The sequence below is a fragment of the Arachis ipaensis genome, chromosome B6, assembly GCF_059453495.1.
Source record: "Arachis ipaensis isolate K30076 ecotype BB chromosome B6, ASM5945349v1, whole genome shotgun sequence".
NCBI lineage: Eukaryota > Viridiplantae > Streptophyta > Magnoliopsida > Fabales > Fabaceae > Arachis > Arachis ipaensis.
The window spans coordinates 41,487,210-41,502,411 of NC_142441.1; the positions used below are offsets into that span (position 1 = coordinate 41,487,210).

Here is a 15,202-nt window from a genome sequence, read left to right on the forward strand (position 1 = left end):
ATTGAAGGTATTCAAATAGGGATTGTTATTGGAGTTTCTGGAGGAGTTTTCCATGTAGTTTACCTCCTCTATGGTGGTCCATACAGTGTCACCAGCGTCTCCCTCAAAGGCTACCTCTTGAGAGTTGGCAGCTGAGCTCTATACTCCACTCAAGTGCTGGGAGATCATGTTGATTTGCTGGAACATGAGCTTGTTCTGAGCCAAGATGGCATCCAATGTGTCCACCTCTATGACTCCTCTCTTCTGAGCAGCCTCAGTGTTCACGAGGTTCCTCTCAGAAGTGTACATATACTGGTTGTTGGCAACCATGTCTATAAGTTCCTGCGACTCCTCAGGTGTCTTCTTCATGTGGAGTGAGCCACCAGCAGAGTGATCCAATAACATTTTGGACATCTCATAGAGGCCATCATAGAAGATCTCTAACATTGTCCACTCTGAGATCATGTCTGGAGGGCATCTCCTAATCAGCTGTTTGTACCTCTCCCAAGCTTCATAGAGGGACTTTTCCTCTTTTTGTCTGAAATTCTGGACTTCCAACCTAAGCTTACTCAGCTTCTGAGGTGGAAAGAACTTGGTCAGAAATTCGTTGACCACTGGAATCTGATTTATGTTTGTCTTGGAGAATTTTACTTTTAACCAAGTAGGTAGAAGTATTTTTGCATGCAGTTGCATTCATATAGATAGGTTGCATTTCATAAGACCAATTGCAACATCAATGAATAAGAAATAATAGAAGAAGCAATAAATATAAAATACCTCAAATTGCATTAAATAGAAAATCAAATCTAACATGAGAATTCATAAACTAAATTGGCAACATAAAGTAATCAACAAAGGAAATAAATAAACTAGAATGCTATAACAAATAAGATTAGAAGAGAAACTAAATTGAAATAGAGTAGAAATCTAAATTTAAAAATAGCTAAACCTAAGAATCCTAAAATCTAGAGAGAGGAGAGAGCCTCTCTCTCTAGAAAACTACATCTAAAACCTAAAATTATGTGAATGAAAGTTGTATGAATGAATGAATTGATTCTCCCACTCTGCAGCCTCTAATCTGTGTTTTTTGGGCTTAGAACTGGGTCAAAAAGGAGCCCATAAATTGCCTCCAGCGTCTTCTGCAATTTCTTCACGTGGTGCATGTCACGCGTACGCGTCAGTCACGCATACATGTCGATGGTCCTCTTTGTGTGTCACGTGTACACGTCGCTTAACTACATGGCAACTATGTCAAATTGCATATTATTTTGAAGCCCCAGATGTTAGCTTTCCAACGCAGCTGAAACTGCCTCATTTGAATCTCTGTAGCTCAAGTTATGGTCGATTTAGTACGAAGAGGTCAGGGTTGACAGCTTAACAATTTCTTCAATTTCTTGTATTCCTTCTACTTTTGCATGCTTCCTTTCCATCCTCTAAGTCATTCCTGCCATATAAACCCTGAAATCACTTAACAAACATATCACGGCATCGAATGGTAATAAGAGAGGGTTAAAATTAGCAAATTTAAGGCCAAAGAAGCATGTTTTCAATCAAAGCACAGAATTAGGAAGAAAAATGTAAAACATGCGAATTCTATGAATAAGTGTGATAATAATGGATAAAATACACTCAATTAAGCACAAGATAAACCCTAAAAATGGAGTTTATCAACCACCTTCTCCCATGTGTCCAAGCTCTCCTTAGGTTGAGAATCCAGCCACAACCTTGCTCTGTCCCTTACATCAAAGGGGAAGAGCATGAGCTTGTAGACCTCTGGGTTTACTCTATTAGTCTTAATAGTTTTACAGATCTATAGGAAATTAGATATGAATTTGTTGGTGTCCTCCTGCGGGAGTCCATGAATCTGGCAATTCTGTTGTACTAGAGTGACCAGTTAAGGCTTTAGCTCAAAGTTGTTTGCACCAATGGCAGGAATGGAGATGCTGCACCCATAGAAGTCAGATGTGGGTACAGTATAAGAGCCAAGGACCTTTCTTGCATCTCCTTCAGTGTTTGGATTGGCTGCAATGGTTGTATCTGCAGCTTCTTGCTCTAGAGAGTCTGTGAGATTCTTTACGGCTCTGCTAGCTTGAGCTTTTGCAAGTGCCTCCTTAAGGTCCTCTCAGGTTCAGGATCAGGATCAAGAAGGGCTCCTTTATCCTTGTTCCTATTCATAAACAAGAAGAAACAAAACAAGAAAGAAAGATAGAAGTCTCTATGTCAGAGTATAGAGGACTCCCTATAAGAAAGTATAATGAAAATATCAGCAAAGATAGAACAAATAAAAAGAATTGGGAATAAAGAAAGGAGATTTTTTTAATTTTTGGAATTAAAAGAAAAAGAAAGAAGTAAAAGGTTTTTTTTCGAAAAGAAAGAATTAAGAAAAGATGAGACAGACAATTAACTAAAAAGATTTGAAATTAAAGATAAAAGATTTGATTTTAAAAATTTTTTGAAAATTAAAGGGAGAAAGTCAAAGAGAGATTTTGAAATTCAAATTTAAAAGAAAGAAAAACTAGCAAAATACTAAATTTTTAAATTTTGAATTTAAAATGAAGATAAGATAACAAAATTTTGAAAATTAAAGAAAAAGATAAGATAAAGATTTAAAGATAAAGAAGATAAACAAGGAAATTAAATTAAAATAGAAAAGATTATTAACGGGACACCAAACTTAAAATTTGAAATCAAATAGAAAATTTTTCGAAAATATGTTTTTTTTTAGAATCTAAAAAGAAAAGAAAAATACTAGAAAGACACCAAACCTAAAATTTAAAATTAAATCAAAATAAAATTTGAGAGAGAAACACTAAAAGACATCAAATTTAAAAATTTTGAAATCAAACAAGGGAAAACACTAGAAAATTCGAATAAAAGGAAAGAAAGAAAAGCTAAAATAAGATAGAAATCGAAGGTTCAAGAAAGAAAACAAGATCAATTTTTGAAAATCAAGAAATAATTAAATGAAAATGGATAAAAATACCTAATCTAAGCAATAAGACAACTGGTAGTTTGTCAATCTCGAATAATCCCCGGCAACGGCGCCAAAAACTTGGTGCACGAAATTGAACTCGCACAACTTCACCGGCAAGTGCGCTGGGTTGTCCAAGTAATACCTCAAGTGAGTGAGGGTTGATCCCACGAGAATTGCTGGGTTGAGCAAGCAATAGCTATCTTGCAGAACTTAGTCAGGCAAATAGAAAAGAGAGTTATTGTTGTTGTAGGCGCCTAAAACACACTAATAAAGAGAGTAGTACGAAATTGGTGTCGAAACAATAATGAGAAATCAGTTAAGGCTTTGGTGATGCTTATCTTTCCGAATTAGTACTTCTTACTGACTATATTAACAATGAATAATTCATTCTATGGCAAACCTGTAAGTGATTAACGCTAGCGTCAGTGGTCAATTAATCTCCTCTAATCCACATCAAACGCCAGGGTCAGTGGTCATTTAATCTGGACGAGGATGAAGCTCATGCAATTCAATCTCTCTTGATCCTACTTAAAGTGCCACAGACAAGGTCAGATCTTTTGAATCGGAGAATGAAGCTCGATATTCTAGCCTTAGTGCCACAAAAACCTCAATTATCCAAAACTAATAAGATTTCATGTCACATATCCCAATCAGCCCCAAGTAACCCTCAGTTTAGGAGATGTATTCTCAAGTTGTAGTTCAATACTATCCGGTCATGGACTCATAAGAACTCATATAGAATAAGGGGTCATACTTTCATTCCACCCCAAATTCATTTAGATGAAGAATGACAATACATAATAGAATGGAATCAAACATATATTAAAATGGAATAAGTAATAATATTAATCCATGGGAATAAGTAGAGCTCCTAACCTTAACCTAGGAGGTTTAGTTTCTCATACTTTATAGGGAAAAACAAAGAAGATCTATCTGATGGTGTATCTTCTATAATCTAAGTGATCTCCTCTTTAAATAGTAAATACTAACCATAAAAGATATTAATTTTAAATAAAAAAGTACAAAGATATAACTGGATAAGCCAAGATTGCTAAAATCCACTTTGGGCCCACTTTGGTTGTGTGCTTTGGTCAAGGCTTGGCGTTCAACTTGGAGAATAAGCATTGAACACCCATTAGGGGGGTGAACTTGCAGCCCTCTGCTCCCTAGCTGGCGTTGAACGCCAATTTTGGGCGTTCAACGCTGGAGGCTGGTTCTTCTTGGGTGTTCAACGCTGGAGGCTGGATAAAAAGTATAGGCTATCATATATTGTTGAAAAGCTCTAGAAGTTAGCTTTCCAAGGCCATTGAGACTGCACCAATGAGACCTCTGTAGCTCAAGTTTTGCTCTTTGGAATGCACGGAGGTTAGGATTGACAACATCTACTATCCTTTCTTCGTCCCTGATCAAGATTCTGCCAAACTTGTCCGAAATTCACCTAAAATCATAGGAAAAACACAAAAACTCAAAGTAGCATCCAAAAGATGAATTTTGCACTAAAACATAGTAAAAATTAAAAAAAATATAACTAAAAACAACATGAAAACAACTAGAAAAAGGGTATAAGATATCCACTTATCAGTGGACAACGCCACTGCATCTTACCTTGCTTCTCAACTCTTACCCAGAGCAAGTGGACAATGCCACTACATCTTATCCGGTCACATATATCTCAATTATAATCAGTCATCATAATCTCAATTCATTCTTATTTAATTGCAATTCATTATTACTTTATCATCCTTATCAATCTCCTCTTATTCAACATTACCCACACCTCATTAGTTCAGTTATCACTTCCCAAAATCTTTCCCAATATCCCCTCAATTTATTTAACACATTCACCCTTGTTCTAAGACTTAAAAGCTCACTAATGGACCTTAAACTAGTATCAAAGAAGATTGAAAAGCTAGTGAGTACGTTAAAAAATCAAAAATACCATTTTTCCAAAATAGGATGGTCTTGTGTACGCATGCCACCACATGCATACGCACGAATGTGACTGACATGACAGAAATTAGCTAATTAAGAATTGTTATAAGATATGCGTTGCAAGTATAGTTCTTAACCAACCAGAAATCCGCTTATCAATTTAAAAAGGGTTGTCACGAAAATTAAAATTAAAATACTGGGAGTATGAATCCCAGGTCGTCTCCCAACGAGTTGCAGAAAGAGTTTGAGTTGAATAAACAGGAAATTAAATTGGAGAAATTAAGTAATTTAAATAAAAGCCTTGACTGGGAGTAGATTAGTTGGAAGCCATATTCTTGTTGCAATACTCTCAAGATTAATTGATAATTGAAGGTTGTTCTGTTTAGTTATCCCTTACTAGGTAAGGAAAAGTCAAACAAGTTAGAATGCTGTTTCTATTCACGAGTCCCAATCCGCTTACTTGGAAGGACTGGCGTTAGTGACTAGAGAGCAATCCAACAATAAACCCAATTACAATTTCTCCTTTGAGCATTCCAACTCAAGGGTTCCTTTCAATCAACTCTCCATCAAGTTAGGGAACTACTCGCTCATTGTGAACGTGGAATTCATAACATAGAAAAGAGAATTAAAGAAAGACATGATAAATAAAACTCGAAGGAATCAATTAAAAATAAAAGTAACTCTTGTATTAATAAATTCTAAAATAATCCAATAGTAAAATTGAGTAAATTAAAGGACATGGAAGAGTAAAGCCAAGTAAAGAAAACGAACTAGAATGACGAAGTCTTGATGTGGTAATAACTCTTCTCAATATCCCAATGCAAAGAGCAATAGAAATAAAAATTCTAAGAACTATGAATGTGTAGAGAGAAAACCTAGAGGAGGAGTAAAACTAGATCTAAAAACTAAAAATTGTGTAGAATGAATGTTGTTTTCGTTTCTGCATGTCCTCTGGCTCTAGTCTGCTTTTCCGGGCCAAAAACTGGGTCAAAACAGGGCCCAAAAATGCCCCCAGCGAATTCTGTAGATTATGCAGATCGCGCACGTCACGCGATTGCGTCATTCATGCGGACGCGTCATTTGGCGTTTTGCTTTGCCACACGGGCGCGTCGTCCACGCCTCCGCGTCACTTGTGCTATTCCAATCCGCGCGGTCGTGTGAGCCATGCGGCCGCGTCACTGCGATTTCCTCTCTTTTGCGCGGTCGCGTGAGCCATGCGGCCGCGTCACTTCTCGCTGGTCATCTCCTCAATTTCTTGTGTTCTTTCCATTTTTTGCAAGCTTCCTTTCCAATCTCCAATTCATTCATTCCCTATAAAGCCTGAAACACTTAACACACAGATCACGGCATCGAATGGAATAAAGGAGAATTAAAATACGTAATTAAAAGTCTCTAGAAAGCAAGTTTTTAATCATGTAATAATTTTAGGAAGGAAATATAAATGCATGCTAATCATACGAATAAGTGGGTAAAAATCATGATAAAACCACACAATTAAACACATTATAAACCATAAAAATAGTGGTTTATCAACCTCCCCACACTTAAACATTAGCATGTCCTCATGCTTAGTTGAAGGAGATAAAACAAATGAGTAGGAACATGTAAAAACTCATGCAATGCAATGCAACCTATATATGTAAATGCAACTATATGATTCTTGTCCACTTGATCAATAGTAAATAAGCTCTTCAAAACAATTACAAATCAAATTCCACTAATTCAATTCTCATGCAGTAAGAACAGATGAAAATGCAAGAAGATAGCTCATGAAAGCAGGGAACATAGAATTTTAAGCATTGAACCCTCACTGATGATGTATGTACGCTCTAATCTCTCTAGTGTATAGGGCAATCACTCTATCCTTCTCTAATCATGCTCTCTAATTTTCGTTCTTCTCCTAACCAATCAACAACATTTAATATACTAATGCAAACATCATGAGGTCTTTTCAAGGTTGTAATGGGGCCAAGGTAATGGTAAGGATACACATATGGCTAAGTAAGCTTATAAACTGAATCTTTAATTAACCCAAGCTTTAATATAACCTATATATATATTCTATATAACTTTAGAATTCATACCCAGCTATCCAGAAATTCCTTTCACATTCCATACTCATGTATCAACTTTTTATCTTAATTTTATCATACATGCATTGATCTTTGAATTCTTAACTTTACATTGGGGTAATTTTGTCCCCTTATTTATTTATTGAATTTTTTTTCATAAGCATAAAAATAAACATAGCTTATCAATGCACATAGATTTTCAAATTTTTTATAGTTTCACATGAGTAGGTCTCCAAATTTCCATTATATTATCATGACACATTCCCTTATTATCTTTTGTTCTCACAATTTTCCATACTTAATTGACACACACAATTCTATCTTAAGCTAACCAAAGATTCAGTTTGGGGTATACAATTGTTTTTCCGCTTAAGGCTAGTAATGTGGTAAAATATAGAACAAATGGGATATAAAGGCTCAAAGTGGCTAACAAATGTAATTGAAAGGGTATGCTTAATTTGGATAAGTGAGCTAGACAAATAATGGCCTCAATCATATGTACGCATATAAATATAATAAATATTGGACATATAGGATGAAACAAAATATAGATCACAATCATAGAGAAGTAAACACACAAGAATAAAATAATTATGGTTAAATAATGTAACCATGCATAAAGGCTCAAATCTCACAGGATGTGTGTTCTTTAGCTTAAAAATCATGTTCCAAATACAGCTTCAAGCAAATTTAACATAAAAAGTTTTAATTAAAATTAGTGAAATTTTGTTCCAAAAATAGAGTCTTAGAAGAAACTTATTGTCTTTTCAATCAAGTAGAACATGCATGCAACTAATATATTACTATGCAATTTATCCTATTCTATAAAAGAAAAACTAACTAAATATCCTAATTTATTGGTGTTTAGGGAAGAGAAATTACCTCCGGAAGTCAGGTACTAACTGACCTCGCCACACTTAAGGCTTTGCACCGTCTTCGGTGCCATCTGTCAGGAACAGGGGTGGGCTGGTAGCAGTATCTCCACAGTCGGGACCATCATGGCTCCCTATGCTGGTAAAGGAAGTAGAGTCCGGGGTGTCTGAGTCCTTGAATTTTCCCATAATTAGCTCCTTGAGGTATGTGAATCGGTGCTTGTTACAGTGCTCTCTCATCTTAGCTTTGTGTTCCTGCCAATCCAACCTTTCGAGTATCTGATGGAGCAGTTGGTCTGTTGTAGGTGCTTGTGGTACGGAAGGAGGAATGTCCTGAGACGATTCAGTGGGCTGGCTTGTAGTGGCGGCTGAGGGTCTGATATATTTCCCATTAGGGACATATTGATCATCCCGTGGAAGTATGGCTTTGGTGTCCCCAGCTCTGAAGGAGACTCCGGCTGCTAAGACAAGATCTGAGACCAAGGCGGGGAAAGGTAAGTTGCCCACGATTTGTACGTGTCCCATGGCACTCCGGATGTGTCTTGGTAGGTTCAGAAGCTGGTCTGTAAGGATGCACCATAGTAGAACGGCCATGTCCGCAGTGAAGGAAGACTCGTGAGTGCTCGGAAAGACGTAATGGGACATGATCTGTGCCCATACGCAAGCCTCCAAGGTAAGTGCTGAAGCCGATATTCCCTTAGGGCGGGTACGATGGTATCCGTAGATCCAACGGCTGCCAGGTAGTGTGATAACTCTGAGAACGGTGTCCCAGTCAAATTGGTACATCTGGCGCTTGAGTGCGGCTTCTTGAAAGGCGTCCAATCCTTCTGGAACAGGGGAAAGACCTAAAGCTTTTTGAATGGCCTTTTCTGTAATGGGGACTTACTTCTGACGGACAAAAACAGACTGCAGGGTTGGCAGTGGAAGTTGGAATAGAACTCGACTACCCAAGAAAGATTGACCTGCCTCGGCTGTCTCTGTAGGAAATCCCATTGTCTTCGTTCAATTTGCGGCTCAACAAAAGTAGCAATATTGGGCGAGAGGATAAGAAGGTACTCGTTGTTGTAGCTCCGTTCTGCCAGGATAGGGAACATCTGCTCACAGTAGCGATTGGGAAACCGCGCAGTGTCCTTTGCTGGGAAAGCTCTCTCCTTTTCATCAACCTTTATAATCCTCTTAATCCTTTTTGTTGAGGGCTTGACTGCAGTTGAAGAAGGCTCTGCCACTAGCGCTCTTTTTGTTTCTCTCCTTACTGTTGATTTGGGAGTAGCTTTCTCTTTGCCCTTCTTGGTGGCCATTCTGAAAAAGAGAAGAGAAAGTAAATTAAATTCAAAGAGATAGAGCAAGGAAGAGAACGGAAAAGGGTGGTTATGAATGCACAGTAAAAGGTAAATGATGTTAACACATGGTTATGACTACATGTGAAAAGTCATCAATGGAAAATAGTTAGTGCATATGATGACAAGTGAATGCAAGGTGTTTATTGGCATGCTGGCAAAGGCATGAGTAGCATAGATCAAGCATCACTCGTAACAAACCATCACGTTTGTATTGACAATTAATTTCAATGAATACAATAGTAAAGGGAATTTGTGAAAAGCAAGCATTGAATAGTAGAGTGACGTAGAAAAGTGCATAATGCCATATGGGCTTTTTCACAAACACATAGCATGCATGAGAATTAGGGTATAGAAAGTATTAAATTGAACATGCAAGCAATCCTTTAAAAAGTAATATATATAATTGCCAAACAAATTTAGAACAATCCACAAGCATATAATGAGAAATAATTATTCAAATTAATGTCTAACACCAAGTAAAAAGGGAAAAGAAAGAAAAAAGAAAATATGGATAATGAAAGTAAAAAAGAAAAGAAAAGAAGATAACATATAAAAATAAGAAGAATAATAGAAAAATAAGGAGGGAAGAAGAAAAGAAAAACCTTGTTAATGGGGGTGAGAGAGAGAGAGAGTGAGAGTGTAAAAAGTGAGAAAGAAGGAAGAAGGAAGAAGGGAGGAGGAAGAAATAAGGAGGGAAAAGAGAAAATAGGATTTGGGGAGAAGAAGATAAGATAAGTGATAAATCAGGGAAGCTGTGCGGCGCAAGCGACGCGGCCACGTGGGGCACGCGGTCGCGCGAATTGTGCGTAAATTGATTGACGCGGTCGCGTCGGTCACGCGGTTGCGTGACCCATTTTATGCCACTGGCCGCGAGGGCAGCCTCGCACTCGCACAACTCTCTGTTTGAAAGTTTATTTTTACCAAATCTGGGGTGACGCGATCGCGTGGGGCATGCGATCACGTGAGTGGCCATGAGAAGGATATGACGCGGTCGCGTCGGTCACGCGGCCACGTGGGAAGGATTGTGCGTTCAGCACCAATCCAGCACCACTCTAGCACAACTTTCGGTCGTGCACCCTTTTGATGTCGAATTCCAGGGCACGCGGCCGCGTGAGTGACGCGGTCGCAAGGGAGGCCAATGTTCCCACTCGACGCGGACGCGTCGGCGACGCGGTCGTGTGGGGCAATTTGTGCCATTGGCACGCCTCCAGCCACGCTCCTGCGTGACTCTCTGTTCGTTTATTATTTTCTCCCATCTCCTTGCGACGCGGACGCGTCAATGATGCGGTCGCGTCGCGTGAAAAATATATATATATATATATATATATATATATATATATATATATATATATATATATATAATTTGAAAGTAAAAGAATGTAAATGCAGATGCACGAAATGTACTAATAAAGAGAAGAGTTATTGAGTAGGAAAATTAAAAATAAAGAAAAGAACGATCATACCATGGTGGGTTGTCTCCCACCTAGCACTTTGCTTTAACGTCCGTAAGTTGGATGCTCCACTAGCTCAGGCTTCGGCTTTGTGGGGATCTTCCAAAAGGAAGATCTCGAGCTCCTTGTTCTTCTGCATCCTCTCTCCATGGTATAGCTTCAAACAATGTCCATTAACTTTGATAAGTTCAGAGCTTGAAGGATGGCTTAGGTGATAAACTCCGTATGGTTCGGCCTTCTCTACTCTGTATAGACCTTCCCATCTTGATCTCAACTTGCCTGGCATGAGCCTCAGTCGAGATTTGTAAAGGAGGACTAAGTCCCCAGGTTGGAACTCTTTTCTCTTGGTGTGCTGATCATGTACAGCCTTCATCTTCTCCTTGTATAGTCTTGAGTTCTCATAAGCTTCTAGGCGAAGGCTTTCCAATTCTTGCAGTTGCAATTTCCTTTCAGCTCCGGCTTCCTCAATTCCCATGTTACACTCCTTTACTACCCAAAAGGCTTTGTGCTCTACTTCAACAGGGATATGACAAGCTTTTCTATAAACTAAGCGGAAAGGACTCATCCCAATGGGTGTTTTGTATGCGGTTCTGTACGCCCAAAGTGCATCTTGTAGCCTGGTGCTCCAATCTCTTCTATGAGGTTTGACTATCTTCTGCAAGATACGCTTTATCTCTCTGTTTGACACCTCGGCTTGGCCATTAGTCTGAGGATGGTATGCTGTTACAACCTTATGAATGATCCCATGCTTCTTCATTAATCCTGTTAGTCTCCTGTTATAAAAATGGGTGCCTTGATCGCTCATGATTGCTCGTGGTGATCCAAAGCGACAAATAATGTGGTTTCTCACAAAGGAAACAACAGTGTTAGCATCATCAATACGGATAGGAATTTCTTCCACCCATTTGGAAATGTAATCCACAGCTAACAATATATAAAAGTAACCATTAGAATTTGGAAATGGACCCATGAAGTAAATGCCCCAAACATCAAAAATTTCACAGAAAAGCATAATTTGTTGAGGCATCTCATCCCTCTTGGATATATTACCAAATTTTTGGCATGGAAAACAAGATTTACAAAATTCAGCAACGTCTCTAAAAAGAGTAGGCCACCAGAATCCACAGTCTAAAATTTTTCTAGCTGTTCTTTGAGGGCCAAAATGTCCTCCACTCTCAGATGAGTGATAGGCCTCTAAGATGAACTAAAATTCTGATTGAGGCACACACTGTCTAATTACCTGGTCAGCGCCACATGTCCATAAATATGGGTCATCCCATATATAATATTTTGACTCGCTTTTCATCTTGTCTCTTTGATGCTTAGAAAAGTTTGGAGGAAAGGTGCGGCTAACTAGATAATTAGCTACAGGTGTATACCAAGGGACTATCTCAGATACTGCTTGCAGGTTATCAAATGGGAAATTATCAGCTATAGGAGTGGGGTCATCTGTAATGTTCTCAAGGCGACTCAAGTGGTCCGCCACTAAATTCTGGTTACCACTCCTATCCTTAATTTCTAAATCAAATTCTTGTAATAGCAGTATCCAACGTATAAGCCTTGATTTGGACTCCTTTTTAGCTAATAGATACTTTAGAGTTGCGTGGTCTGAGTACACTACTACCTTCGTACCAAGTAAATAGGCTCGAAATTTATCCAGAGCAAAAACAATAGCAAGAAGCTCTTTCTCAGTAGTAGTGTAATTGGACTGTGCGGCATCTAGAGTTTTAGACGCATAAGCAATAACAAAAGGATACTTACCTTCACGCTGAGCCAAAGCTGCTCCTACTGCATGGTTGGAGGCATCGCACATTATTTCAAATGGCTGGCTCCAGTTTGGTCCTCTCACAATTGGAGCTTGAGTCAGGGCGGTCTTCAGCTTATCAAACGCTTGTTTGCAATCCTTACTGAACTCGAACTCAATATCCTTCTGTAGTAGCCTGGATAAGGGAAGTGCTACCTTACTGAAGTCTTTAATAAATCTCCTGTAAAAGCCTACATGGCCAAGGAACGAACGGACTGACAGGCGATCCAGCATTTGATCAATGAATGGAAGAGGATAGTGATCCTTACGGGTTGCTTGGTTGAGGCGTCTGTAGTCAATGCAGAACCTCCAAGCATTCTATACTCTGGTTGCTATGAGCTCTCCATGCTCATTCTTCACTGTAGTGACTTCAGACTTCTTTGACACCACTTGTACTGGGCTCATCCATTCACTGTCTGAGATGGGATAGATGATATCTGCCTCTAGTAGTCTGGTCACTTCCTTCTTGACAACCTCTAAGATAGTGGGGTTCAATCTTCTCTGGGGTTGACGGACAGGTCTTGCTCCCTCTTCTAAAAATATTCTGTGCTCACATACTTGAGAGTTGATGCCTACTATATCCGCCAAACTCCACCCAATTGCCTTCTTGTGCCTCCTCAGCACACTGAGTAACTGTTCTTCTTGTTGAGAAGTGAGTTCCCTTGCAATGATAACTGGACACTTTTGCTTGTCCTCAAGGTAAGCATATTTGAGGTGTGGAGGAAGGGGTTTCAACTCTAACTTCTGCTCATGGTTAGGCTCTGGATTGTCTGAAGCTGGTGAAAATGGCGAAGTGCCATCATTGTCATTCAAGAGTGTCCCCATACTCAGACCTTGTCCTGTGTGCTTCTCCTCTAACTCCTCCTGGTGAACTTCAGCTACGGTTTCATCAATGATGTCACACTGGAAGATAGAATGATCTTCTAGAGGGTACTTCAGAACTTCATTCAGATTGAAGCTTACTACTCGGCCATCTATTTCAAAAGAGTATGTTCTTGAAAAAGCATCCAATTTGAACTTTGATGTCTTCAGGAATGGTCTTCCAAGTAGGATTGATGATGGCTTCTCTGAGTCATTTTGGAGCATCTCCAGAATATAAAAATCAGTGGGGAATGTGAGTCCCTTAATGCCCACTAATACATCTTCAGCAACTCCAACCACTGTAATAATACTTTTATCTGCTACCACAAAACGAGCTGCCGACCTTTTTAAGGGAGGGAGCCTCAAAATATCATATATATACAAAGGCATTATACTCACACATGCTCCTAAATCACACATGCAGTCAGAAATTATCACACCACCAATAGTACAATTAACCATACAAGGACCTGGGTCACTACACTTTTCAGGTAAACCTCCCATTAAAGCAGATATGAAACTACCTAAAGGAATAGTTTCTAATTCATTAATTTTGTCTTTATGTATACATAAATCTTTTAGAAACTTTGCATATTTAGGTACCTGTTGAATAACATCAAATAGAGGAACAGTTACCTCAACCTTTTTGAATATCTCTACCATTTTTGGATCAGGTTCCAGCTGCTTCCTGGGCTTCCTTGCAAGTTGTGGAAATGGAATAGGAGTGGTGTCTTCTGCAGTGTCTGTGCCTTTTGATGCTTCCTCCTGTGGTTGAACTTCTTCTTTTTCAGCTATGTCCTGTATGTTTTCTTCCTCTTCAACATCTTCTATTTCCACTACCTCTTCAGCTGAGGTGTGTTCTGGTGGGCTTGGCTCCTCCTGGTTCCTCTCCTGCAGTGTGGTTCCGGACCTTAGGGTGATGGCATTAATGCCACCCTTGGAATTGGATAGTGGTTGAGAGGGAATTCCACTAGAGCTCAAAGGCTGGTTATTGGAGTTATTCATTGATCCAATCTGTGAGACAAAAGCTTGCAAAGTAGCGTTCAGACCATTTAGAGTGGCATTAATGTTATTTTCCATGGTCTGTTGTCTCCGATCAATAGATTGTAATAAGTCATCATTAGTAGATAAAGAAGGATAGGTAATTTGAGAGGTATGCTGTTGGGTATTCTGTGGTCCTTGGGATTGCCTCAGGTGAGGTGCTCTGTAAGGCTGGTACTGGTTCTTTTGCCTGTTGTTGTTATTATTCCACCTCTGATTTCCCTGATTGTCTCTGCCTCCTCTGTTGTTGTTGTCCCTCCAATTCAGGTTGGAATTGTCCTGCCATCCATGGTTGTAATTGCCACCTTGATTGTACCCTTGGTTGGGGCGGTCATAGAAGTTATGAGTGGCTGCCACGGTGTTGTCTTCCTGCTGGAGCTACGGACATTCATCAGTATAGTGGCTATAATCAGCACAGATTCTGCAAACTCTCTGTGGGACTAACTGTTGGTTTTGCTGTGGTGGAGAAGGTTGAGCTTGCTGAACTTGTTGTTGATTCAATTGCATCTGCTTCAGCAAGTTGGTCATTTCACAGATACTCTGAGTTAGAGCAGCAGTCTCTCTGCTAGAGGATACTTCTGCAACGGCTTTTGAACGGCCTTATTTCTGCCTATGATTCTGAGTAGATTCAGCTAAGTCGCTGATCAATTGCCATGCCTCATCAGTGGTCTTGTACCTTTTCATAGACCCATTGCTAGCACTTTCCAATGTGGTCTTATCTTGGGGCCTCATGCCCTGTGCGACGTAACCGAGTAACACTATCTTGTCAATTATATGGTGGGGGCAAGCTTCCAGAAGATTATTGAAACGCTCCCAGTATTCATAGAGAGTCTCGGATTCATCCTGAACAATCATGGAAATGTCTTTCCTCAGTTT

The 15,202-nt window shown here is 39.3% G+C and overlaps 1 non-coding gene across 1 annotated transcript; it reads left to right on the top strand.

Annotated features, from left to right (window-relative positions):
- Positions 1–15,095: 15,095 nt before the first annotated feature.
- On the top strand, positions 15,096–15,202 carry LOC148555287 (small nucleolar RNA R71). Its single transcript, XR_015888150.1, has one exon. It is a non-coding gene; the product is annotated as a small nucleolar RNA R71 (small nucleolar RNA).